Here is a 25,775-nt window from a genome sequence, read left to right as displayed (position 1 = left end):
AGTTTTACATATCTCAAGAGCCACAAGTCTTTTTTTTATAGTTCTTTCCCCCAATTTTTCTTTCTTAAATTATGATATTTGTGTGCCTTTAATTTTCTCCTCTCAGGGAAAAGCTATCCGATATAATTCAGATGTTGGTAAAAAAGTTGAAAACTATATAATTATTTGTTATATATTCAAACATGTTAAAATGATTAATTACCAAATAAATCCTTTAATACTATCCTGTTACCCTTATGAAAATAAGTCACATATTTTTCTTATTACAAGTTTCTATGTATGTGTGTATTATTTTAGAAAACTACAAAAATGAGGAAGAGCAAAAATATGAAAATAAAACCATATAGAACTTCTGTTTCTAGGGGCACCTGGGTGTTTCAGTGGGTTAAAGCCTCTACCTTCGGCTCAGGTCATGATCCCAGGGTCCTGGGATCAAGCCCAGCATTGGGCTCTCTGCTCAGCAGGGAGTCTGCTTCCTCCTCTTTCTGCCTGCTTCTCTGTGATCTCTGTCTGTCAAATAAATAAATAAAATCTTAAAAAAAAAAAAAAGAAGAGTCACATGCTCTACAGGCTAAGTCAACCAGGCACACTGAAAAAATTTTTAATACTAAAATTAATCCAAAAAAGGAGAAGAAAAGAGCAGGGAGGGAATGAAAACTAGAAGAGGCAAATAGAAAAATTAGCAAGCTCACAGATTCAGAACCAACCATATCAATATTTATGTTAAATGTAGATGATCCAAGAAAAATTATTAAAAGGCAGAGATTGTCAATTGACTTTAAAAGAAAGATTTAACTGTGTATTTTCTAAAAGATATTCATTTTAAAGGACAACAATATATTAAAAATAAGAGGATGCAAAACCATATAACATCTAATGTTAATAAAAAGGAAGGTGGAGAGACTATATGAAAATCAAACAAAGATTACAGAAAAAAATATCAGTAAGGAAAAGAGCACCATTTCTTAATGATAAAGTGATAAAATCTTCAGTAAGGCATTCTAGTCTTAAAAATGTGTATCCTTAATAACGTGAAGATTTTAACCTGATACAACTGTAAGGAGAGATTAGAATATCTCTTTATCGGGACACCTGGGTGGCTCAGTTGGTTGAGCAGCTGCCTTTGACGCAGGTCATGATCCCAGCGTCCTGGGATCGAGTCCCACATCGGGCTCCTTGCTCGGCAGGGAGCCTGCTTCTCCCTCTGCATCTGCCTGTGTTCACTCTCTCTCCCTCTCTCTCTCTCTGACAAATAAATAAAATCTTAAAAAAAAAAAAGAATATCTCTTTATCAATAATTTATAGAGTTAGTAGTCAGAAAAATCAGTAAACATGTAAAAGACTCAGAAACTATAAATCAACTTGATCTCATTGAGATCAACATTCTTTCAATAACAGCAGAATATACATTCCTTTCAAGTGTATATCAGGGATGTACCAGGATTCTACAAGATATTACATCCTAGGCCATAAAATAATTCTCCATAAATGTGGAAGGATCCAACTCATGCGAAATATATTCCTGACCATTGTAGAATTAAGTTAGAAATCAATAGCAAAAGGAGAGATGGATACATAGATCAATGGAACAGGATAGAGAGTCCAGAAATAAACCCAAACTTATACGGTTAATTAATCTATAACAAATGATGTAAGAATATATAATGGAGAAAAGACAGTTTTTTCAATTAAATGTATAGGGAAATCTGGACATCTACATGTGAAGAAATGAAGGAAGAAAGAAGGAAAGAAACTGGATGACTTTCTTATAAAATATGAATGAATTCATTCAAAGTGAATTAATGACCTAAATGTTAGACCTGAAAACATAAACTTTCTAAAAGAAAGTATGGGCAGTAAGCTCTTGGACATTACCCTTAGCAACATATTTATGGGTATATCTCCCCAGTGAAGGGAAACAATACAAAAAAAATTGATTGGGACTACATCAAAAGTAAAAGCTTTTGCAAAGCAAAAGAAACTATCAATAAAATGAAAATGCAACCTACTGAATACGCAGAGAGATTTGCAAACGATATATCTGATGAGGGGTTGATATCCAAAATAGATGAAGAACTTATACAGCATAACACCAAAAAACCCCAGATAACCTGATTAAAAGTGGGCAGATGAAATGGAATAGACCGTTTTCCAAAGAAGACATACAGATACTCAACATCACTAATCATCAGGGAAATGTAAATCAGAAAACAATGAGATACCACCTCATACCAGTCTGAACAGCTAGTATCAAAAAGACCAGAAATAAAAGTTTTCATAAGGATGTGGAGAAAAGGGAACACTTGCGCACTCTTGGTGGTAATGTAAATTGTTGCATCCACTGTAGAAAATAGTACGGACACTCCTTCAAAAATTAAAAATAAAACTACTATATAATCCAGTAATTCTACTAGTCAGTGTTTACCCAAAGAAAACAAAAATACTAACCCAAAATGAATACCACCATGTATTGAGGCATTATTTACAATAACCAGGATATTTATTGGATACCTATCCAAATGTTTTAGCCAAATACAAATGCTCCTTTTATTTTTACTGAAATAAAACCAAATTGTATGGTATTTCAAAAAGTGATTTTTAGAAATACAAATCAAAACCACAGTGAGATACCACCTCACACCAGTCAGAATGGCTAAAATAAACCAGTTAGGAGATGACAAGTATTGGCAAGGGTGTGGAGATAGGGGAGCCCTCCTACACTGTTGGTGGGAATGCAAGCTGATGCAGCCACTCTGGAAAACAGTATGGAGGGTCCTCAAAAAGTTGAAAATAGAGGTACCCTATTATCCATCAATTGCACTACTGAGTATTTACCCTAAAAATACAAAAGTAGTGATCTAAAGGGGCACATGCACCAAATATTTATAGCAGCAATGTCCACAATAGCCAAACTATGGAAAGAGTCTATATGTCCATCAGCAGATGAATGGATAAAGAAGTTGTGGTGTGTATGTGTGTATATATAATGTGTGTGTATGTATATACATACATATATATATATATATATATATATACACATATATATATATAATGGAATATTATGCACCTATCAAAAAGCTGTAATCTTGCCATTTGCAATGATGTGGATGGAACTAGAGGGTATTATGCTAAGTGAAATAAGTAATCACAGAAAGACAATTATCATATGATCCCTCTGATATGAGGAATTTGAGAGGCAGGGGGTCGTGGGAAGAAGGGAGGGAAAAATGAAACAAGATGGGACAAGGGAGGGAGACAAACCATAAGAGACATTATCTTAATTTCAGGAAACAATCTGAGGGTTGCCAGGGGATGGGCGGGGTGGGGGGTGAGGAGGGATAAGGTGGCTGGGTAATGGACACTGGGGAGAGTATGTGTTATGGTGAATGCTGTGAATTGTGTAAGACTGATGATTCACAGACCTGTATCCCTGAAACAAATAATACCTTATAGGTTAATAAAAATAAATTAAAAAAGTGATTTTTAAAAATTGAATATATCATGGGCACATTTCCATTCACTGAATCTTCTTTTTCATGGATGACAAAACTTTATGTGTATAAAATACATATGCCGAAGATATTTTAAGCAATTACCTATTTTTGGATATTTAAATATATTTTTATTGTTTTTCATAAGACATTGTGATAACTATAGGTAAGTTTTTAGCAGTCAATTTATTTTCTCAATTCTACATTGTGAAATTACTAAATTAAAGATCTACATCCACAAAATTGTGCAACCATTACAGCTACCTACTTCTGGAACATTTTGTTACTTCTAAAAGAAATTTTATACCCATGATGGTCACTCTCCATTCTTTGACAACCACAAATCTATTTTCTGTCTGTATGAATTACCTATTCTAGCCTTTTCATATAAGTGGAATAATATAGTATGTGGTCCTTTTATGACTGGCTTCCTTCATTTAGCATCATGGTTCATGATTCATCCATCAAGGTTCGTCCATTCTGTAACATATGTAAGGACTTCATTCTTTTTCATAGTCCTTTGTATGAATATGTAACATCTTGCTTATCCATTTAGAAGTTGGTGGATATTAGGGTTATTTTTTCACTTTTTGCCTCTGATGAATAATGCTGATATAAACTAGTAATGGAATTGTTCTTCACCCATTTAACATTCCCACAAACAATGCACAAGGGTTCCAATTTCTCCATGTCTTCACTAGGACATGTAGAGAAAGAGCACCTGTGTGCACGGGGGAGGAGTGGGGTGGGAGGGGGAGAGGAAGAGGTAAAGAATCTCAGGCAGATGCCACACTGATCCCTCTCAACATAGGGTTTGATCCTGAGATCATGACCTGAGCTGAAACCAAGAGTCTGCCGCCCAACTGACTGAACCTTCAGGCACCCCTCATTTTGGTTTTATTTGCATTTTCCCAGTGATTAATGATGTTGAGCAACTTTTCATGTGCTTATTGCTCAGTTGTATAGCTTCTTGTGAGAAATGTCTATTTAAATTCTTTGCCTATTTTTCAATTAAGTTGTCTTTTTGCTGTTGAGTTGTTAAGTGTTCTTCATGTATTTTAGATACCATTTAATAGATACATGATTTAAAAGTATTTCTCTTCCAATCTATGTGTTGTCTTTTCATTTTTTATTTTTTATTAACATATAATGTATTATAGCCCCGGGGTATAGGTCTGTGAAATTGCCAGGTTTACACACTTCACAGCACTCACCATAGCACGTACCTTCCTCTTTTCATTTTCTTAACATTGTCCTTTAGAGCAAAAATATTTTCAATTTTGATGAAGCAAAATTTTTCTAATTTTTCTTTGGTTGCTTATGCTTTTACTGTCATATCTCAGAAACCATTGCTTAACCCAAGATCATGAATATCCATTCCTTTGTTTTCTTCTATGAGTTTTATAGTTTTAGCTCTGACATTTAGGTGTTTGATCTATATTAAATTAGTTTTGTGTATGGTATGTATTATGTATGGTATGTATTAATTCTTTTGTATATGGTTATGTAGTTGTCTCAGGATTATTTGTGGAAAAGATTATACTTTCTCCATTGAATTGTCTTGACAGTTTTGTTGAAACTGTGCTATTGATTTTTTAAAACTTTTTGCATATTAAGGTACTACTCCTTTTGTCTTCAATGCATATTGAAAGCCTTTTCCCTTCATTTTGTCTATAGTGTTTTTTAATGAATAAAATTATAACCATTTATGTTAACTAAATATATTAGTATTTTCCTCAATGATTTATTCTGCCACTATTGGCCAAATATTCACTTATATGTCCCTCCAGTAGTAGTTTATGAAAATACTATAAATAGCTATCAACTTTTTATTATTTTATATGGTACTTAACATGTGATTTTTTGGTAGATTCTCAGAACTACAAATACTATGAGAAAAATGCTATCAATCATTCTATTTTAAAATGGATAATGAAACTCAAGGCTTGAATGATTTGCACAAGGCATGCAGCAGCAAGTACATGGTAAAATCTGACTTGGAATTTAATGCAGGTCTACCTGAATCAATAGGACAAGTTCCAAAATAACTAAAATACCTTAAATTGGAGCTTTTTCAGCATGGATATAAAAGTTTCCCCCAAACTATTCTAACTTTTCTAATCTATGATCTTCAGTTTTATTTAAGGATCAGAATCTTTCGATTAAGTGAAAGTATTATATTTTAGTACAGAATATGCTATTTTAATCTTTCAAAACATGTTAAATAAATTCCCATGTAATATGTTGGATAAGAAAAATCAAATTCACTGCTGCGTGTAAATTATCAATAAATGATTAAAAAATAGAATGCTAAGTCAGTAAAATGTAAACTTTGTCAGAATATATAAAATAGAGTTGAGGTTTTCAAATACACCGTTCAAGTTGCAAATTGTCAAGGCCCAGAATGCCATTGGTTGACCTCAAAGAGAAATCCTATGGGCGATGCAGAAAGAACCATGAAGTAACCAAACACATGTAAAATATTCAGTGTGGTGTCGCTTACCATCAGTAAACTACTGAAGGGGTTTTTTGTTTGTTTATTTTTTGGTTTGGGGTTTTTTTTTTTTGGTAGAATTTATTCCTTCTGTTCTCCATCTCCTTCCATGCTGCCCCTTGAAAGAAGCTTCCAATCCTTGTTGCACTTTGTATTTCAGTCCATACGCAAAGGCTTTACAGCACTCAAACGTGAAGACCTGGCCTTATAAATAAAGATCCAGTCTGTTTTCATCTCCCTTCCCTTATCAATTTGCTGTTAAACCAGTTAGTAGTTTGCCAAGAGCAGAGAATCTTGAAGGAGATTATTATTATTATTTTTTTTGTCAAACATGTCTAAGATATTTTAGGTGAATTTGTACGATGACTACCATCGTTAGGGTAACTTATATAGAGCCTGCTCATGCTGAATGATACTCTACAGTTGTCCTTAAGGAACAAATCTATAGTTCAAACTGTAAATTACCAAGGTCCAGGTTGCCCTTGTTTTACCTCAAGAGTGATGCTATGGGCTGTGTAGAAAGTTGCTCCACTCCAGAACTTTATTCCTTAATCAGAGTATTGTCAGCATCACACAGAGCACGAATGCAATTATATAAAAATCTCAACTTCATAGGCAGTCAGTACACTGTAAGATGTTTTGTGTATGCTTAAATAATTTTCAATTGTATATCAGGGCACAGAAAAAGGGAAATGTTTTTACATAGTCCATTCAAACTTGAATTTCCTGTAGTGTTCACCCATGCACTAAAAATTTGAATTTGCAATTCATGAGAACATTCTGATACATAAATAAAATGTATAAACAAAAAGAGAACAGATTCTTCTTATATTTTATAGTAAATCAATCCTGTTCCATAGTTTAGGATAATAGGCTTAATCAGCAACTGATTAAAATGCTGATAATAATAGGAGCATAGTTCAAGCTACACTTCTACTTTACCATTGGGAGCAGAACCCAAGAATTCCCTCTGTTGGTAGGCAACAACACATGCTCTATTTAAAACTACATTTACTGGGGTGCCCGGGTGGCTCATTTGTTAGCATCTGACTCCTGATTCGGCTCAGGTCATGATATCAGTGTCTTAAAATCAAGCCCCGTGTAGGGCTCTACACTGGGGGTGGAGCCTACCTAAGATTCTCTTTCTCCATCTCCCCCTGGCCCCCCAAATGAATGAATGAATGAGTAAAATAAAACTACACTGATCTACTCTGCTGAACAGAAACCAGGATTTTTAAAAAGTGGGAACTCTGGTGTTCCAGGTACTACAGCTGTCTCATCCTTGAGGGAACTTTTCTCCTCCTATCATTTGAGGTGGCAGTTACTGGCCCAGAGAAAAGCCATAGAATAATTGTTATCTAGGATTCATAGATTATTTACTTTTTATCTTTAGCATGGCTATTTTCATGGTGGTGCAGGCAAAGAGGGATGAGGGGAGATAGTGCATTTCTTTTTTTCAGAGAACATATAGCAATGCAAATTAAGAACACATTTTGCTTTTCACCAATTATAGTAAATCGGTATTTCCCTTTATCATTTAGATCTCCAACTCCTTGTACCATTTTGGTTTACCTTTGGGGAATTCATGCGCTACCATTAATGGTAACTATTAGATCACGCTACATGTCAACTTTTGATATGACCTAACATTTCATGGATGCAGATATTTAAATGATGATACATTGCTCTTCTCCTTCTGCTATCTGAAGATGAATTTGAAATAGTAACGACACGTAATGAGGAAGCCACAATAAGGGGGTGTAGAAGATCAATGCCTTCTATTTTGAAAATAAAGGTTTTCAACTCTGCATTGACATTTATTTTCCATTTCTCTGATGCACCAGCTATATGTTTAATAAAAGGAGACCTTTCCAGTGACAAGAACATTATCTTTTTCATTTCTATAATTTTGTGAGAACTATCAGTCAGGAGGTTTGCTTTCAAGTCCAGTTAATATAAATTAGGTTTCTCCTTTTAGTCATAGAGTTTCAAGACTCCTGTAAAGATAATACCAAGAATAATTGCAATGTGACTTGGAGGCTAGGGGAAATGAAGTGGTCTGCAGAGTTTGAAGTGATGTGCCCCCCAAAACAAACTTATAGAACAAAACATACTGGTTTGCATTTAGAAGTGAATTGCCCAAATACGAACTAGGAAGATCATAAACTAATCCAAGGTAGCTTCACGGGACCAGACTAGAACAAATGGATGAGAGTTAAGGGACTCCATTTTGCACAATATCAGGAAGAACTTTTTGGGAAGTCCTCTAGAAGTGAAAAGAGTTGTCCTGAGGAAAACCTAGTGCTTTTGCCACTGCAGGTGTTGAAGCAGATCAACACTTTCTGTCACGCTAGGGATTCCTGCAGCGGTTGGAACGCTGGAACAGACTGGGTCCTTTGAATCTGATTCAAATCTAGCATTTTGAGGTCAAAACTCTTAAGGAGTCAGATGGATAAAATGATCTAGTAACAAGGAAGCTCTAAATTTGTGAAAGACGCATCAACGGTTAATTATAATTTATTAAATAGAAAAGTGTGCCAAGTAGAGTAATGGTGGTGCAAATAAAATATTAGGAGGGAACTGAGAAAAAAGTGACTTATTTCGGTCTCCAGTACAATGTAAGGTTGCCTGGAGGAAGTGTTTTCTATTAATGATCCTGGGAGATGCCATAGTTCAGGTGGAAGGGTTCAAGTGTGAGGGGTTCCTCCAGAGACAAGTGAATGCACAAAGAATTAGAGCAAAACTGAGAGGAAGATTGGAAAGAGGGGCACCTGGGTGGCTCAGTTGTTGGGCGTCTGCCTTCTGCTCAGGTCATGATCCAGGCTTCCTGGGATAGAGCCCCTCTATCCAGCAACTTGCTCGTTGGGAAGCCGGTTTCTCCCTCTCCCCCTGCTTGTGTTCCTTCTCTCTCTCTCTCTCTCTCTCTCTCTGTCAGATAAGTAAATAAATAAAATCTAAAAAAAAAAAAAAAAAAAAAAAAAGCCAGACTCAACTAGCTTCCAGCTTTGAACACAAGTATGAAATGGGTTTAAAAATAAAAAAGAAAGTTTGGAAAGAGGATAGGCAATCTGGAGCCTTTAATTATCATCATCTTTGTGATAAATTTGCATTTGCTTTAGTAAATTTGGTAAATGCAAATGACCTGCCTTTCGTACGTTAAGCAAATAGTTATAACTTTGTAAAATATCCTATAGAAATCGTAAGTTTGTGATCATTACATTGATTTCCTCTCTGTAATTTAAAGTAACTTTCCATAGTGATAAAGTTACAAAGTTAGGAAGCTTCTTCCCTCACAAGGCGGGGGAGGGGGGGCGGGAAGAAATGATGTTTTAAGTCATATATTTAGTTTGGGTTTGCTCACAAGATCCATTGGGTCCATAATTCAGTGCAAGTGACTGTAAAATGCAGGTGGCAGTTTGTGTTTCACGTGACTCTCTTCTGAGTTCCATCCTTCAGTTATTCTCTTTAGAATTTTTTCTGGGTGACTGGTGTCTAGACTTTCCACTTCTTCAACAATGGGGTATTCCAGATAATCAAAATAAATGCATAGATACCATGAGACAGTGATACAGATGGCTACAAACTTCCCAAACTCTTGTCCAGAATTTTTCCTAGACAGCAGTAGGACTGTACAACATCTGGAAATAGATTGCAGGAGCTGAGTCACCACGACAATGGATCAGTCCAGCTGCTTCAGGGAACAAGGGACACTGAGAGCCCTGTGGGCTCGAAGACTCTATTTTCTCAGAGAAAGTAGGCCAAGAGAATAAGAACTATCCAGAATCCAGGCAAGACCACCTACTGACTTTGGGCATTTTCTAATGGGGAAAGAAAATGGCTAATTTTTCCAACTGGCTAATTTTGCTACCTGTTCATCTACCTGAAGTCTTTTGTTGCTAGAAGCTATTGATAGTCTCTTTTTGTTTTTGTCAGCAGATTCTCCGTGCCATACCTGGGTGTAGGTGCTTTATTTTTATTCTGGTATCTATCCTATTGTGGCTTTGTGGTGCTTGAATCTGTGACATGTTCAGTCACAAGCTGTTATTTCTTAAAAAATTGTTTCTGCCCTGTTTACTGTTTCTCCATCTGAGATCGCAATGTCTGTACCCCATAGATCTTTTACTTGCCTCTCTCTGTGCACCCCACACCCCAGTACCTTCCTCCCTTTCCCTCTTAGGTTTCAGTTTGCTTTTTGTTGCTGTTGTTACTGTTGTTGTTATTGTTTTTCAGACCTATTTTCCATTTACTAATTATCTCTTCAGTGTGTCTTAACTTTTTATAAACTCATGTATTGAGTTCTTCATTTTAGTTATTACAATTTCTTAGTTTTAGAATTTCCATTTAAGTCCTTTTTTTTTGTAGTCTCCTGTTCTTTGGTAAGAGTTCCTTAGAGTCTAATTTCTTTTTTTTTCTTTTTTAAAGATTTTATTTATTTATTTGACAGAGATTACAAGTAGGCAGAGAGGCAATCAGAGAGAGGAGGAAGCAGGCTCCCTGCGGAGCTGAGAGCCCGATGTGGGGCTCAATCCCAGGACCCCAGGATCATGACCTGAGCCGAAGGCAGAGGCTTTAACCCACTGAGCCACCCAGGCGCCCCTCTTAGAGTCTAATTTCTTAAACATATTAGTCACGCAAAATCTGTATCTGGTAACTTTGGTATTTAGATCTCCTATTGATCTGTCTCTATTTTCTATTTAGTATCTTGATTTTTTGTTTGTGTGTTTATTTGGTCCTCTTGGGTCCTGTCACCTGGTGTGCTGGGTAATTTTAGGTGAGGGGAGGTGAAACTGGAAATGTAAGCTAAAACTGGTCACTGAGAACCTTGCAAATGATATTAAATAGTTTGAAGTCAATTTTCACAGCAGTAGATAGGTGTTGAAGGGCATAAGTAGGCAACAATATTCAGGTTTCATATCTTTTTGTCTTTTTTTTTTTAAGATTTTATTTATTTATTCGACAGAGAGAGAGAGAGAGAGAGATCACAGGTAGGCAGAGAGGCAGGCAGAGAGACAGGGGGAAGCAGGCTCCCCGCTGAGCAGAGAGCCCCATGTGGGGCTTGATCCCAGGACCCCGAGATCATGACCTGAGCCGAAGGCCGAGGCTTAACCCACTGAGCCACCCAGGTGCCCCTCATATCTTTTTGTCTTAAAAATACATAATTCTCCCTGATCTGGAGAAACATTACTCTAGCTTCAGTGTGGAGGAGTGCATCAGAAAGCAAGAAGATAGGAGAGGCAGAAACCAATCTGTAAAGTTTGCAGGAATTTGGGCAAGAGAGGATGGTCACAGAGGGTGATGGAGATAGAAAATGATATATATGTTCAAGAGATATCGATGAGATATTGATGAGATACAATCAACACGGTGATGCCCTTCTTTGTGGTTTTGGAAACAGAGTGGAGAGAAAATGGTGTCATTACTACAGTAGATAAAACCGGGAGAAGTTCACATTTAAGAGAAAGAAAACATTGAAAACAAATCATCGGTGATCCCAATGATGGAGCATTCCATTGGAATCATTGCGGGAGAGAGCACATTGCTGTGAATTGAGGGGTGGATGGGGTGAAGAGGTACAGAGTGACCAGAGGTAATTCATGAAGTGTGGCTCTGATGGGAAGGAGAATTTTATATCTATATGTGCATATCTATCTATCTATCTACAAATAGATATCTATATGTGTATATATATCTTTTTAAATTTAATTTTATTTTTTTCAGTGTTCTAAGATTATTGTTTATGCACCAAAGCCAGTGCTCCACGTAATACGTGCCCATCTTAATACCCACCACCAGGCTCACCCAACCCCCCCTCCCCTCCCCTCCAAAACCCTGTTTGTTTCTCAGAGTCCATAGTCCCTCATGGTTTATCTCCCCTTCCGATTTCCCCCAATTTACTTTTCCTTTCCTAGTCCATCAACATATTTTTCCTTATGCTCCACAAGTAAGTGAAACCATATGATAATTGACTTTCTCTGCTTGACTTATTTCACTCAGCATAATCACCTCCAGACCCGTCTAAGATTCCCTTAGAGTCTAATTTCTTTCTTTCTTTTTTTTTTTAAAGATTTTATTTATTTATTTGACAGACAGATCACAAGTAGGCAAAGAGGCAGGCAGAGAGAGAGAGAAGAGGAAGCAGGCTCCCTGCAGAGCAGAGAGCCCAACGTGGGGCTTGATCCCAGGACCCTGGGATCATGACCTGAGCCGAAGGCAGAGGCTTTAACCTACTGAGCCACCCAGGCGCCCCGAGAATTATATATTTTTAAGACAAAAAGATATGACCATAATTAAATGCCATTAGGAAGAAATAACCAGAGTGGGAGAGGTTGAAGATGTAAGAGAGAAAAAGCTTAATTAATAGGGACTACCTCTGAGAAGACTGGGGGACATGGGATCTAGAGCTCAGGGTGTAATATCTGCTTTAGGCTCTTAGAGATAAAGAGTATCTTTTTCTCCTAATAGAAGGGAAAAAAGAATATATGGGGATGCTGGTGGTCAAGGACTTGTTTTGGTGGCAGGACAGTGACAGAATTCTTTCTAGGTGACTTCTGTTTTCAGGATGAATTAGGGAGGCCTGGACATCTGCTACAGGGGGTTCAAGAAACAAAACTTTTAAGAAATATGGTAGAACTGCCACACAGCATTAAAGATTCAACTGAAGCCAGATACCGCGGTTATCTAGTGGCCCCATTATGCAGGGTGATAAGGGTTATTCTTAGCAGTTCCCAGCAATTTAGAGAAAGTGTGGAAGAAGTGGGGCAATTAGACTTTCCTGAAAAAAAGGATTTGGGGCTGGTGGGTTCCTCCGCAGACAATAGGACAAAGGCAGTGAGAATGTGGGAAAGCTGATGGACAGTGGAGGAGAAAGTGAATGTAAAACGGAATAAACAGGGAGAAGGAAGAAAAGAAGTCAGGGATGGCAGTTGCAGGTGATTTTGATGGACCCGTCGTCCGTAATCCAAGTATTCTAGTTTGGATGACTGGGACTATGATGATTTTTATCTTATATAACAAGGCCCCCAGTTTGGTTGACAGAGTCTTGGTCTCTGTCACTTTGCTGGAATAATTAGTCAGGTGCCCCGTTTCATTTTCAAAGTGTTCTGGTTTAGCTAATAAATTATATGGCCTTGGTATCTATATAGAGATGTCATAGACCAGGCTTGGTAGACGGACTATAATAAGTTCAGTTTTGGACATGTTAAGTTCCAGTATTTATGGGAAATTCAGGTTGAAAGGTCAAGTGAAGTTAATATACATGCAGATACAATCAAAATTCAGTCATAAAACATAAAGCAGTACTAAATGATTTATAATTTATTATCTTACGAATCACTTACTTATTTGCAGACAATACATGAAACTTCTAGGAAATATGTTCATTAAATACTGGAGAGTCCTAAGTATAAAGTGTATGGAATTATTTGGTAAAGTGAAAAATATTAATCACCTGAGGAAATAATTTTAACTTTGAGTGGTTGGTTGGTTAATCTGCAAAAACATGTTGATGGACTGGTGAGGTTGAATTATCCCTCAACACTTCACCAGGTGGCAGTATAACTACAGTCTGACATAATTAACAAGGGTAAGGCTCCCTTTCAGATATTTCTGCAGTTAGAATATTTGGGAATTTATACCCATTGTACATGTATGTATGAATGGAAGTTTTTTTCATTTAAAAATAATTGCTTGTTTTATTATTATTGCCAACTTGCAAAGGTGAAAATTAAAAAGTTTAATTTTTTAATATGTGCATTATTTTTTTTAAAGATTTTTTGTTTATTTATTTGACAGAGATCAGAAGTAGGCAGAGAGGCAGGCAGAGGGGGCCGAGCAGAGAGCCTGCTGTAGGCCTCCATCTCAGGACTTGAGATCATGACCTGAGCTGAAGGCAGAGGCCCAACCCACTGAGTCACCCAGGTGCTCCTAATATGTATATTATTTTAAAACATTTAAAATAAACTAAAATATATGATCACTAATATACATTCATGACATTCTTAATTTAGTCATTAGTATACAGGTTATATATAAAAAACACTATTGTTATAGATGTTTAATACATTTGCATTGATTGGTATATAATAGGTAATTTTATTTTGATTATCTTTTTAATACATTTAGCTAGTGAAGATAGATTCAATAACTTGATTTGTTGACTTTTGGGAGAGTGTTCAGAAGTTTCATGGGGAAATTCTTCTCTGCCGTATTCTATAATAGTAACTTCAAGTGTAGGGTAGAGTTATGTCCCATTTAGCCAATAAAAAATACAGGACACCCAGCTAACTTTGAACTTAGACAAACAACAAATAGTCTTATTGGCATAAGTATGCACCATGAACTATCTGAGACATACTTATACTAAACATTATTCAATTATCCTTTGGATTTTATATGGCAGCTCTAGTATGGGGAGTGGAAGAAAGGAAAACTGGGGGAAAAAAGCAAGTTGCTGGGAAAACCAGAGAAATCCAGGTTTCTGGGCTCCAAATTTGCTCTTAGATTCGGAGGTCTTCAAGATCAAGGAACTAGGAAAAGAATTATAAATGGACCTGAACTAGGCTGCATTCTGTGGCGAGCTCATTTGTATGCTAAACTAAACAACACGGGCTAAGGTTAATCAGTACTCTGGTGAATTACCATCTACACCACACATTGATTACTGATTTTTAAACAACGAAATGTAACAACATATATTTAAAGCCAGCTCCGTATTGGGCAAAATTGAATAAATAACTACAATTCAGGCATTTTGGGGTCTTACCCAGGTTCAGAGTTATCATTATGAAAATCAGTCATTAGAGTATCAAGGTTCAGAAATGCCATTTTAATTTCATTTAATTCAACAAACATGTCTGGCACCTTCTATGTGCAGAGGACTAAGACTCTGAGATATAAAGATTAATAACACTGATGTTATCCAACTCAGTGGGCATTTATAGTTGATAAAACACAAGTTAAGATTATGCACAGACAATGACAAAACTCATTTTTATCAGTTTTTTCCTGGGTTTCAGTTCATGGTCAGCTGTTTTCTCCTTTGTTCTTTCCTGAACGCTTTCCCTCTTCTGTATGATTTTCAACTGCCATTTTAATACCAAAGACGTCCAGAGCTCTATTTTCAGCCACAACTTTTCCCCTGTGCTAAAGATACACACTCAACTCACACAAGTTCTTGGCTGTCCCACTGGTTCTTCCTAAATTAGAGTCCCTAGATTCTCCCAGAAACTTTTATTCTTCCTTTATTCTTACTCTTAGTCTGTCACATCTCTTGGTGTTATTTTCTGCCTTTGAAACAGTCACACTATCCTTGACTTCTCTCTTCCATCCAATAGATGGATCCTTATTAGATCATGCCTGCCATGCCTACACTGGTCCAAGGCCTCTCTCAACTCATTTCCAGCCTCTAGTCTTGCTTTCCTTAAATTTAGAGATTTTTTTTTTGAAATGATCAATTACTTCTATTTACATTATTCATTTTATACCAATTATTCTTATCTGAATCTGGAATGATTTTATACATTTAACAACAATGAAAAATCAGAAGACTAAAAAGGAAATAAAGGCTGAGTCCGGGAATGGCCTAAGGTTGGGAAGTGTTCCGACCTCTGGAATCTAGGCACTCGGGAGACCCCGAAAACCTCATGTTCTGCCCTGTACTGGGAGCTGCCAACGACAGTAAGCATTGGTAGGGCACCTATTAAATTTCCAGCATCTAGATCTCCCAGCTAGGTGAATAATACATACCAATGATCCCTTTCCTCTAAGACGCAGGGAAGAAGGGGAAGAAAAGTCTCTAAGTCTGGGTTCTCGGTCCTGGCTTTAAAAAGTAGTGAGCATATCTTCATGTAAGAACAGATCAGTACTTTGTAGGAGTACCAAACTATGGTGGCACAATCAATGAGAACACAAAGCTGAAACAACTAATAAGATATGGCTTTCGTTATGCCGTATGTTAATCAATCATAAAATGGGAAGGAATTACACAAATGGCTCTGATTGCGTTCTTTATATAAAGGCAAAGCAGATCTTCATTCCCCCTCCCCATAGTTAGTTTTCCAGAATTTATAATCAACATCAATGTCAAAATTCCTTGGAAACCAATTGTAGTGAAGTACCTTTCATTCAAAAGATGTTGACTTTTCAACATGGTATGGTATCTAATTCCTACGCTTACCCTATGCCTATTTCATCTTCTTCCCTCAGCTCCTTCACTTAGAGGAGCCCTTAGACCAAATATGTGGCTTCCTGTTGTTCCCTCCCTCTAGACCTGGACACTTAGGGTGGCCCAAGGGCTCAGTCAGTGGGATATAAAAGGCTCTAAGTGCTCTCTCTGTCCAGGAGCAGAAACCCAAGCATGGGGACGAAGGGCTGGGAGGTCTTCAGAGCAGGTTTTGGCAAAGTAAACGGAAGGGTTCAAACGGATGGGCTTTCCAGGTGGGAGAGGGGAAACCTGGTCCGGGCACAGCTCTGGAGAGAGTGTGAAAGGACAGGTTGATCAGGCTCAGTGAAAAGGAGCCTGTCATTAGCAGGACCCAAGATCCTTCCAGTCTCCAGAAACGGGCCTTGAGGGAGTCCCTCTAACCTCACATATGGAGTGGGGTAAGTGAGAGATTGAAGACCATGGAGGACTAAATCAGCTTAATTACACCCTTTGGTGTAAGGATAGGAAGGCCCCTGAATGTTTGAAATTCTTTTCACAGAAAACAAAACATTTACTTTAGAGACATAAAAGGCTTGAAATGTAAATGCATGAGTGAAACTCATTCACACTGAAGTGTAATCAGTCAGTCAAGAAATCAATAAACCAGAGAAGTATCAGATCCTCTGGGCGTGGGGGTGGAGAGCCGGAGTCTTACTTACGAGACAGAGGCAGGGTGGAAAGTTTGGATAAAGGCAAAGAAAAGAGACCCAGGAGACTAGGAAGGCAAACTTCACCTACGTGGCAAATTTTACTAGTGATTCATGATGGGCATCCATCTGTCTTCTCCACTAGCTTGTGAACTCCTTGAGCCAAGTACTCTGCAACACCTAGCATGGTGCCTGGTGCAAATGGTAGGCACTAAATCATTCTGTGTGCAATCTGAATTTTAGATGCAAACTGGCAGACAGCAACTGTGTGCAAATGAAGTTTTGCTTTTCCTGTCCATCCAAGCAGACAGATTATTGGAAGCTTTGTCCTCCTGGAGGTCTGCAGCATCAGAGCCGCCCTCCCAGGCCCATCTGTGCCCACACAACCAAAAACTAAAGTTCTTATCCACTCAGCTCGACACAAACAAAGAAAACGATTTTAAAGATGCGTGCCCCAAATTCTCTTAATACAAAAACTACGAGGCTAGAACTTTCTGCTTGTTTCTGTGTACCTCAGGATCTTGTAGCCTTTTAGTTTCCTTATTACAATCAATTTTGATGTTCTGAATTTTTCAGAATGAATTTTCATGGTATAAAGTGAGGGTCCCGGCACATAGTGCTAGTACAGTGCCTGGCAAATAGCAAGTATTTCATAAATTTTTGTTGAATGAACAAATGGAGAGCATGAATGATCAAATGAGGTGATCCCCAATTCAAAATAAGAGAGTCAAAATGAGAAAATCACCTAGTATAGGTGGGGACTGATTCAGGATATTATCCATGAAACTGTATGGAAAGTTTAGGAAAATCCAGATTTACCACAAAAATAATGTGAATGTTATTTAACTTAATTGGATTTTATTTAATACAGTAAATGTAAAGGAGTACCATAATTGGAATTTAGTAACAAATCCAGTGATTTGTGTTCTCTCTGGGTTAAGGTAGTTTGGACAAAAGGGGAAATTTCTGTTGCCCTTACCAGTCTGAGAATCAACACCTGAACTGAATGTAGTCAATGTTCCGTGACTTTCATTTGGGGAGTTTGTTTTGTTTGTTTTTGCTTTGCCTTGTTTTGCAAATAGCCTCCTGGCCTTCTTGCAACCCCGCCACCTCCCTCCCCCCCCATCTCAGGCATCATTCTCTCACTCCCCTGTTAAACGAAAACAATGAATAGATGCTCAAAATAGTCCAGCACCGTTTGCTATTTTAAACAAATCCTGGCTGGATCTGCATGTGGCTAAGAACTCTTCGCCACCAGCAGCCCTCTCCGGGTCCCCACTGCTGGGAGAAGCCATCAGGTGCACCGACTCCCTGATATCACCAAGAACCCCTTAGCAGCCGACCATTTTGGAGAGCTTGGCGGGTTCTTATTCACAAATTTGTTCTTGTCTAGTATCACTAGGCCATCTGAAACCATGAATGACACATTTCCAATCCATGTCTAAAGTTCTACTTTCACGGCCTCTGACAGGTCCTCGAAGTACAAGGATGGGATTCATTCTAAATCACAAGGATGGTCTGAAGAAATTGTCAACAGGATGGTTTGTTTCTGGTGGATAACAACTTGTTGGAAATACGAATTAAGATAATATGCTTTCTTTTACATGATTGATAGTGTTTCCAGGCACCACCTCTGATCGACTTAGGCTATAATTTTGTGGCATTAATGAAAAAGGACTTAATGAGAGGGTTTCCTTCTTTCCCCATGTAGGTTTCACCGCCATACACAAAACCAAAGTGCCCTAACTAGGATGCTTCCATTCCACACAAACAGGCCCAACTCGATTTGTGGATTACACCATTAGATCTCACTCAGCAAGTAATACATTAATCTTTTTTTTTTTTTCTTATGGAGGCATTTTACCTTCTAATGTGAATTTCAGAACTTGTCTTGATTAATGCTGATGTGCTGAACATTGTTGCCATTGAGTCATAGATCTTGCAAAAAGCCCCTTGGAATAATAATTCACATACCTCCTGAAGAAAAGTTTTTCAAAATTCTCAGTGCAATATTCTGATAGATTAATCTAGAATATCCTGATACTTCTTTCAAACAGTGGCTTTCTTCCTAATAGTTGTTTTCTAGGATTTTTTTTTTAACTATTATGTCAATTTCATGAAAGCAGTGTTCCTGCTTCAAAGCTGCATGCAAACAACAGGTACTGAAAAAGTTGTTCTCTATGCTAATTTTTAGTGTTTAGGGCAATGCCTTTAGTAACCTCAAACAAATTTTACTATTATCCTTATACATTGAATGAAGAATATCTAGAGAATATATAATATACGTGAGTATCTGTGTACTAGCCTTTTAAGCTAGTAATTATTTACCCATTTAAACTCAGCAACACTGAACTTTACAGAAATGTATTTCCATATGAGAAACAGTGATTCAAGATTCAAAGTCTCCCCATCCTTTCTTGAACTAGGTCATGACATCTCTGTAAAAAAAAACACATTGTCTATTAGAAGTGAGTTACAGTTATTAAACTATATCCTCATGGGGGTAGAGAGTTGATGGTAAATTACCCAGGAAAGAGTAAACTGATTTTAAATGCAACCACCGGGGACTTAATCAACAGTTAAGTGGTGCCTTGATTTTTAAATTATATAAAAGTCACTTGCTGTATTTTCTGCTGTGAGCACCCACCCCGATGTCTGGCATGCAGCTAGTGTTCAATGTCAACAGAGAAGTCTCAGAAGTTTTTAATGCGGAGAGGCTGGAGAGAAAGGCTTCTCTGACTCAACCACTAGGTGGCACACAGGGACCGTGCTTCACACACTGAACCCTCACAGACCCTACCTTTCATGGTGTAAATAAAGAGCTGCATTATTAATTTATGCCATCACGACCACTCTACGCCTAATATTTGTTTAACCAGCTGTTTCCTCTAATTCCCCTTAACCACTATTGATTAAAATCCTAAGTATATTCGGGTTTCATCCCTCCCTATTTTCCTCCAACAATATTTTGTCACCTATAAATAACAGACTAAGTACATTGAAATAACACAGACCAAGTACCATGGTTACTAATAATGAATCCAGGGTGTTGGAAAATTAACCAAAGGCAACGGAAGACTCTGATGTAAAAGTTATTTTCAAATTTGCTTTGCATTTTGTTGGAATTTTAATTGGTAGAATACCATTATCTTAAAAAAAGTAATCTGGAAAATAAAACATGCATGGAAAACAAGCAAAAGGAAATGAAAAGAAAAACCAACACTAGTGTTTTCTGGAAAAGGGAGTTATTTCCTGAAAAAGGATTTGTGTTCATTTTTCCAGAAACTTCTTCGACTCTTCAGAAAATACCAGTATTCTGCAACCAAGGTGTTAAAATGCAGGACTTTGGTGAACTATCTACTCATAGAGTATCTTTCTGCATATTCTGCCAAATGTATTTATCCTGGATGTGTTACTTGCTCCCAAAGGAAGGAAGAGGAAGTGAAACCACTAGGGATATAATGAATTGATTCTTCTTTGTGAAAGTCTCTTCAGTACTTCTAAATTACAGTGTCAGTCATTCCTCTGAGAGACAGGGCCTGCTGACAATAAATAAATGGCTCACTTTATAAGAACATGACGGTCTTCTCTTTTTTGTTTCTCATAGAAAGCTCAGACCCCCAGGACACCTCTGGAACATTGGCCTCTGGGTACCTTCTCCCTGGGGGCCAGCAATCTTTTGAGGTTGTTGGTTTTCTCTCGCTCATTTAATTAAATTTAAGGAAAATTACTTCTACTTATCTAGTTTTCCCATTTTAAAAGCTGTTTCCAATTTTGTGAAGAGGTTACCTAAAATGTAACATCATTCTCCCAGCTTAAACAATTAAATTATTGAGAACAGATAGCCACCAAATGACTGAAGACTAATAAATGCTCAATAAACCTTTGGCATACATTTTATTTTACTGAATGAAATAAAAACCTTCTTAATTAGTAGAAATAAATGGAAATGAAGGTAAACACTGATGTAAAAATTATCACTGTGAAAGTTACCAGAGAGAACTACTATGATACATTTTTGATAGAACGATGTTCCTACTTTATGATTGCATTGAAATATTGAAGTCACAGAAGTGTGTATAAAATTACTGCGATTCAGTACACTGAAATAATCAAATAGAATGTTACCAGAAACTACATTTGTAATGAATAAATATTACATTTCACTTAGAAATTAACTCATAGGCTTTATTTCTTAAAAACCGTTAGCTTCCAAGATGCCAGCCAGTATGTTTGATTTTATGACATCACATTGGAACATGTACAGGAACACTTTCCACCCTAAAAATTCCCAAATGTACTGGCCACTCAGTGTGTTTTTCCAGTGATAATTGAAAATAAAGTAACATATTTTCAAAATAATAAACCATCTGATTTTGAACACAACAGTCAAATTCAGTGGAAGAAAACAACTTCATTTAAGCCCCAAAGTATTCAGATTTGCTTAGAGTGGTAAACAGTCTCAACACATAACTCCTTTAAGCAACTTTCAATAGTAATCTCAAAAACTATGACTTTAAAATATTTTTCAGTATCTTAAAATTAATTATCAACATCATTCAATGTAGGAAAGGCATTGTAACTCTAAAATCTTAATTTCACAATTACCTGGAGGCGTGCGGACCAAAATTCGTAACATCTCAAAGATTATCCATCTAACCAGTATTATCTGTGATTACAGTTACTTTCTTTTCCACACAAACCTATATATTCCCTAAAACAAAACTCAAAAATCTGGAATGGACATTCCCATTCCTCAGCATTTCCTTCAACCTATACTATCCTGTTTTTCATCTCAGGTGCTATTAAAATGCTTGTTGAAATACAGATGGAAAAGCCACCACTTGGAAACCACGCGCCTGCCAGATTTATAGTACCAGGAGCAAATGCCAGGATACTAGAGTTAATCCTTAGCCCAATCTAGACTGAGCTTTTTTATTGCAATTCAGGATTTTACCTGACAATATGACTCTTAAAAAAAAAAAAAAAAAAAAAGTTGAGATGTCATGTTAAACTCAAAATGAAAGAAAATAAGAAAATTTGTTTTAATGTATATATACATCATAATATGTATTGCTCTCTGAAATCTTCAAGGCACTAAGGTTTGAGAGGAAGAGTGAAAAATTTATGGAAGTTTTACCTTGTCCTGAAATCCAGAAGTTCAGATGCTCTCAAGTCCTGTTGAGGTTGGAGCCTGAAGATCAAGTGAAGCTAGCGCTCTTTCTCCTCACCTTAAGTTTGTCTCTGGGCAAGTGTGTGTGTGTGTGTGTGTGAGAGAGAGAGAGAGAGAGAGACTGTGAGAGTGTGTGTGTGGTGTGTGTGCATGTGCGTGCGCAGAATGTCTCTTTGTGGCGCTGGATGGCAGAAGTCCTGGTCCTGGGAAGAAGGAGGCACTTTCTCACCAAGAGCAGAAGAAAAGCAAAGCGTCACCAGGAAAGTTCTCCTCCCAGATCCCCTAATTACAGCCTAACGTGCACTTCATGCAAACTTCAGGGAGGAAGGGAGGGGCAGCTCTGTGCCCAGATCTTGTGAAACAGCAGCTTCTTAGATGACTTTCCACTCTGCTAATATCCGGAGCATCCAGCTCAGGGGTTCAGGGAAAGCAGCAGCTACAGCCACAAACCCCCCACTCACACCGCACCTCCTGCACCCTCACCACTCCTGGGTCTGTACAGAGATGCTGGGGCAACGGGTCAGGAGAATCCTCTATGGGGCAGCAGTGTGAGGCAGAAACGGGAGGGCAGTACATTCGTGCTTTGTTTTTTAGCCTCTGTTCAGAGGAAAATCCAAAGGTGGGAGAGGTCTCCCTTTCCCCAGTAGATCCAGGGTGACTTGGTGGAGAGACAGTTATGACAACAGCAGCCAAAGTTTCCTAAACTGGAGGTGCCCTTCCACTTCCACACTTCCAAATTGCAAGAAGTGTATTTTCTTGTGTACTGGACTCGATACCGATGTTGGGTTTGAATCTTGGCTAACAACTGCTATTGTACCCAGGCATGACAGAGCTCAAAGAACCTGGATTTATTTATAGAGTGAGGAATGCGAGGGGCAGACGAGATGGGTGGGGTTGGCTTATGGATCCATACCCAGGATTAGAACCAGATGGGCACAGGGCGCGCGCGCGCGGGTGCGCACACACACATAGACACACACACACACACACACACACACACACACACACACACACACACCCTAAAATAACCACTGGGGAAGATGCTGGGACACGCGGGAAAACGCCTCCTGAACAAATAGACGTTTATTTATAACTCCTGGGAGAGTATATAGGTCCATTGATTCCCGCCTTGAGTAACCAAGGGTTTTGGAGAGGAAATGGCTTCATATTTCAATAACAGAGCCACCTTTGATGGAGCCTAGGAGGGGAAAAAAAGAAACACACCGCAGGAAGCAAACGGCTGTTGAAGCAGCCGGGAGGGAGCGGGGCTGGCCCGGGGATGAGGACAAGCAAACAAGCCCGAGGGCCCCCGAGCCAAGGAGGAGGCGAGACGCGGGCTGGCGTGCCGGAGAGCCGGGGGTGCGGGGCTCCTCGGGCGCGGGGCGCTGGGAGAGGGCCAGTGGCTCGCGGCAGAGCTCCTGTGCCCGCCCGAGGGCGCGGGGTGGTTGGGGCAGGGGGGACTGTGCCCAGGCAGGACCGCAGGCTCCGCGCGACCGCCGCCTCCGCTGCTGGGGCCGGGGGCCCGGGGGCCCGGGGGACGCGGGGTCGGGCGGGCCAGAGGACTGATGAGCAGAGGGGGACTGGCGCGCAGACGAGCTAGTGGAGTAGGGGCGCCCGCGGGACAGAGGCGCAGGTGAGACGCGGGGACGTCCGTGGGGCAGGTGACTCGTGGGGCAGATGAGCTGGCTGGGCAGGGGGACAGGAAGGACGGGGGCTCGGGCAGGGCAGGGCGCGAGATCAGAGCTGTGCCCGAGGCGGCGAGAGGCGCTATTGTCTTAGATAAAGCCTGAGCCTCACCCCCGGTGGTGGTGGCTTCCCCTTTGGAGAGAGGCGGGAAAGAGATCTTCAAATAAATGAAGAAACAAACAAAAAATTCTTCCCCCGCTATGCCTTGCCGTATTTCACTGGTTCTTGCCCCCAGACTCGTCGTCCCTGCCATTCCGGCGCGTGGTGAATTAACACGTGCCTCTTGGAAAAGATTTTGTTGCGAAAACAAACCCAACACCCACAAATCCTCATTCAATGAAGACAGTTATATTCAAACTGGGAGAATCAGGAATGAATCCTCCAGCAGTCAGTTCAACACCTTTCTTATGGAGTCATTCCAAAACCTGGGCAAGGCGCCTCTTTAGTCATTTTTTCTGTTTCTCCCCCGCAGAAAACAAGCCGCTGAAGGTTTTGCAATGTTCTGTCCTTAATTTAATGGCTATTGAGACAGCTGTTATACTGTAGGCCCCCACATTAACTGCCAGTAAAAATAAGATACATCTCAGCTTTTCAGCCATGAGAAGAGTGTTTATGTTATTTCTTGTAAATGTTCAGAATGATATGTGTTTTGAGGAACATAAAGGAATTAGAGTTAAAAACAAATGTCCTACAATTTTCCTATCGAAGCTTCATAAAGGTGGCGAGGCTGATAGTATGTGGTTATAAAGTCATATAAACACAGGTTAAACACTACTCTTGTTCTTTTAACTTAAAAAACCTAATTTCTGGGAGTGGCCCCGGGAGCACATCAGATCAGCTGGCCCATGGATGGCATTTGCTCCCTTTATTTTGTGATCTGCTCCATACATTTATTCCAACGGAGCATTAAGAGAATGTACCGCCTTCTCTTCAGAAATTGTTAGCCACACAAGACATCTGTCTCACAATTCTGTCGGACCACAGTGAATTACTCTGGAATTTTTGTTTGTTTCCGTTTCAGGTATAACCCCATCAACTGAGTTTAGCTTCCAGAAACAATGACAGGTACTTACTTACCATTGATGTTCCAGACAAGAGTTATCTCCTTAGTCCTTTCCTGCCCCTATTTCCTGGCTCCCTTTCCCAGGTACCTAGTTACTAGTTTTTGTCAAGTACTTAACCTACCAACAGTGTGTGTGTGTGTTTAAGATTTTATTTATTTATTTGACAGAGATCTCAAGTAGGGGGAGAGGCAGGCTGAGCAGAGAGCCCCATGTGGGGCTCTATCCCAGGACCCTGGGATCATGACCTGAGCCAAAGGCCGAGGCTTTAACCCACTGGGCTACCCAGGTGCCCCAAAAGTGTGTGTTTTAAGTGTTATTCAGCCTTAATTTAATTGACATGATTTACGTTTCCATTCATTTTCAGTTTCTTTTTAAAGATTTTATTTATTTATTTATTTGTCAGAGAGAGAGAGAGAGACTGAGGACACAAGCATGGGGAGCAGTAGGCAGAAGGAGAAGCAGGTTCCCTATTGAGCAAGGAGCCCAATGTAGGACTTGATCTCAGGACCTGAGATCATTACCTGAGCGGAAGGCAGACGCTTGACCTACTGAGCCACCCAGGTACCCCTCGTTTTTAGTTTCATATGCTTTAGTAATTATTTAAAGTTCATTGTGGAATCAACTTTAAGAGTCTTAAAATTTTTTTAATGGTTATATTAATTCATATTCACCTAAATAATGTTTTATAGAGGTAGATGTTACTTGGATCAGTTGTTACAATAATGCATTATAATTATACAATTATTACAATAATATGCATAATAATATGTTTTGGTTAAAAAAACCTAATGAAGTAATCAACTAAATAAATACAAATATACTTCATGACCAAATATTTTATAAAGGTGTAAGTTGTGAAAAAAATGCAAAGACCCAAATATCTGTACTCTGTATATGAAGATTTCTCTAATTATTAATATCAGTAATACATGTGGACAGTCATGTCTTTCATGGCATATGCAGTATTTTGTTTTGTTTGGGGGAAGGCAGGATAACCAGCTTTTTTAAGTTTTAAGAAA

General features: G+C 38.7%; 1 protein-coding gene across 2 annotated transcripts in view; it reads right to left on the bottom strand.

Annotated features, from left to right (window-relative positions):
• HAPLN1 (hyaluronan and proteoglycan link protein 1) overlaps positions 1-22,225 on the bottom strand; it is a 77,274-nt gene extending 55,049 nt beyond the window's left edge. Inside the window, exon 1 of one of the 2 annotated variants that reach the window (XM_082724691.1) lies at positions 21,974-22,225. The gene's annotated coding sequence lies outside the window, so the exon portion shown is untranslated. The remainder of the gene's footprint in view (positions 1-21,973) is intronic. The other variant, XM_082724688.1, reaches the window with a different exon arrangement.
• Positions 22,226-25,775: the final 3,550 nt, after the last annotated feature.

This window comes from Mustela nivalis (genome assembly GCF_964662115.1).
Source record: "Mustela nivalis genome assembly, chromosome: 3".
Classification (NCBI taxonomy): Eukaryota; Metazoa; Chordata; class Mammalia; order Carnivora; family Mustelidae; genus Mustela; species Mustela nivalis.
Note: the sequence above shows the minus strand (reverse complement) of the source record. Positions and strands in the feature narration are given on the sequence as shown.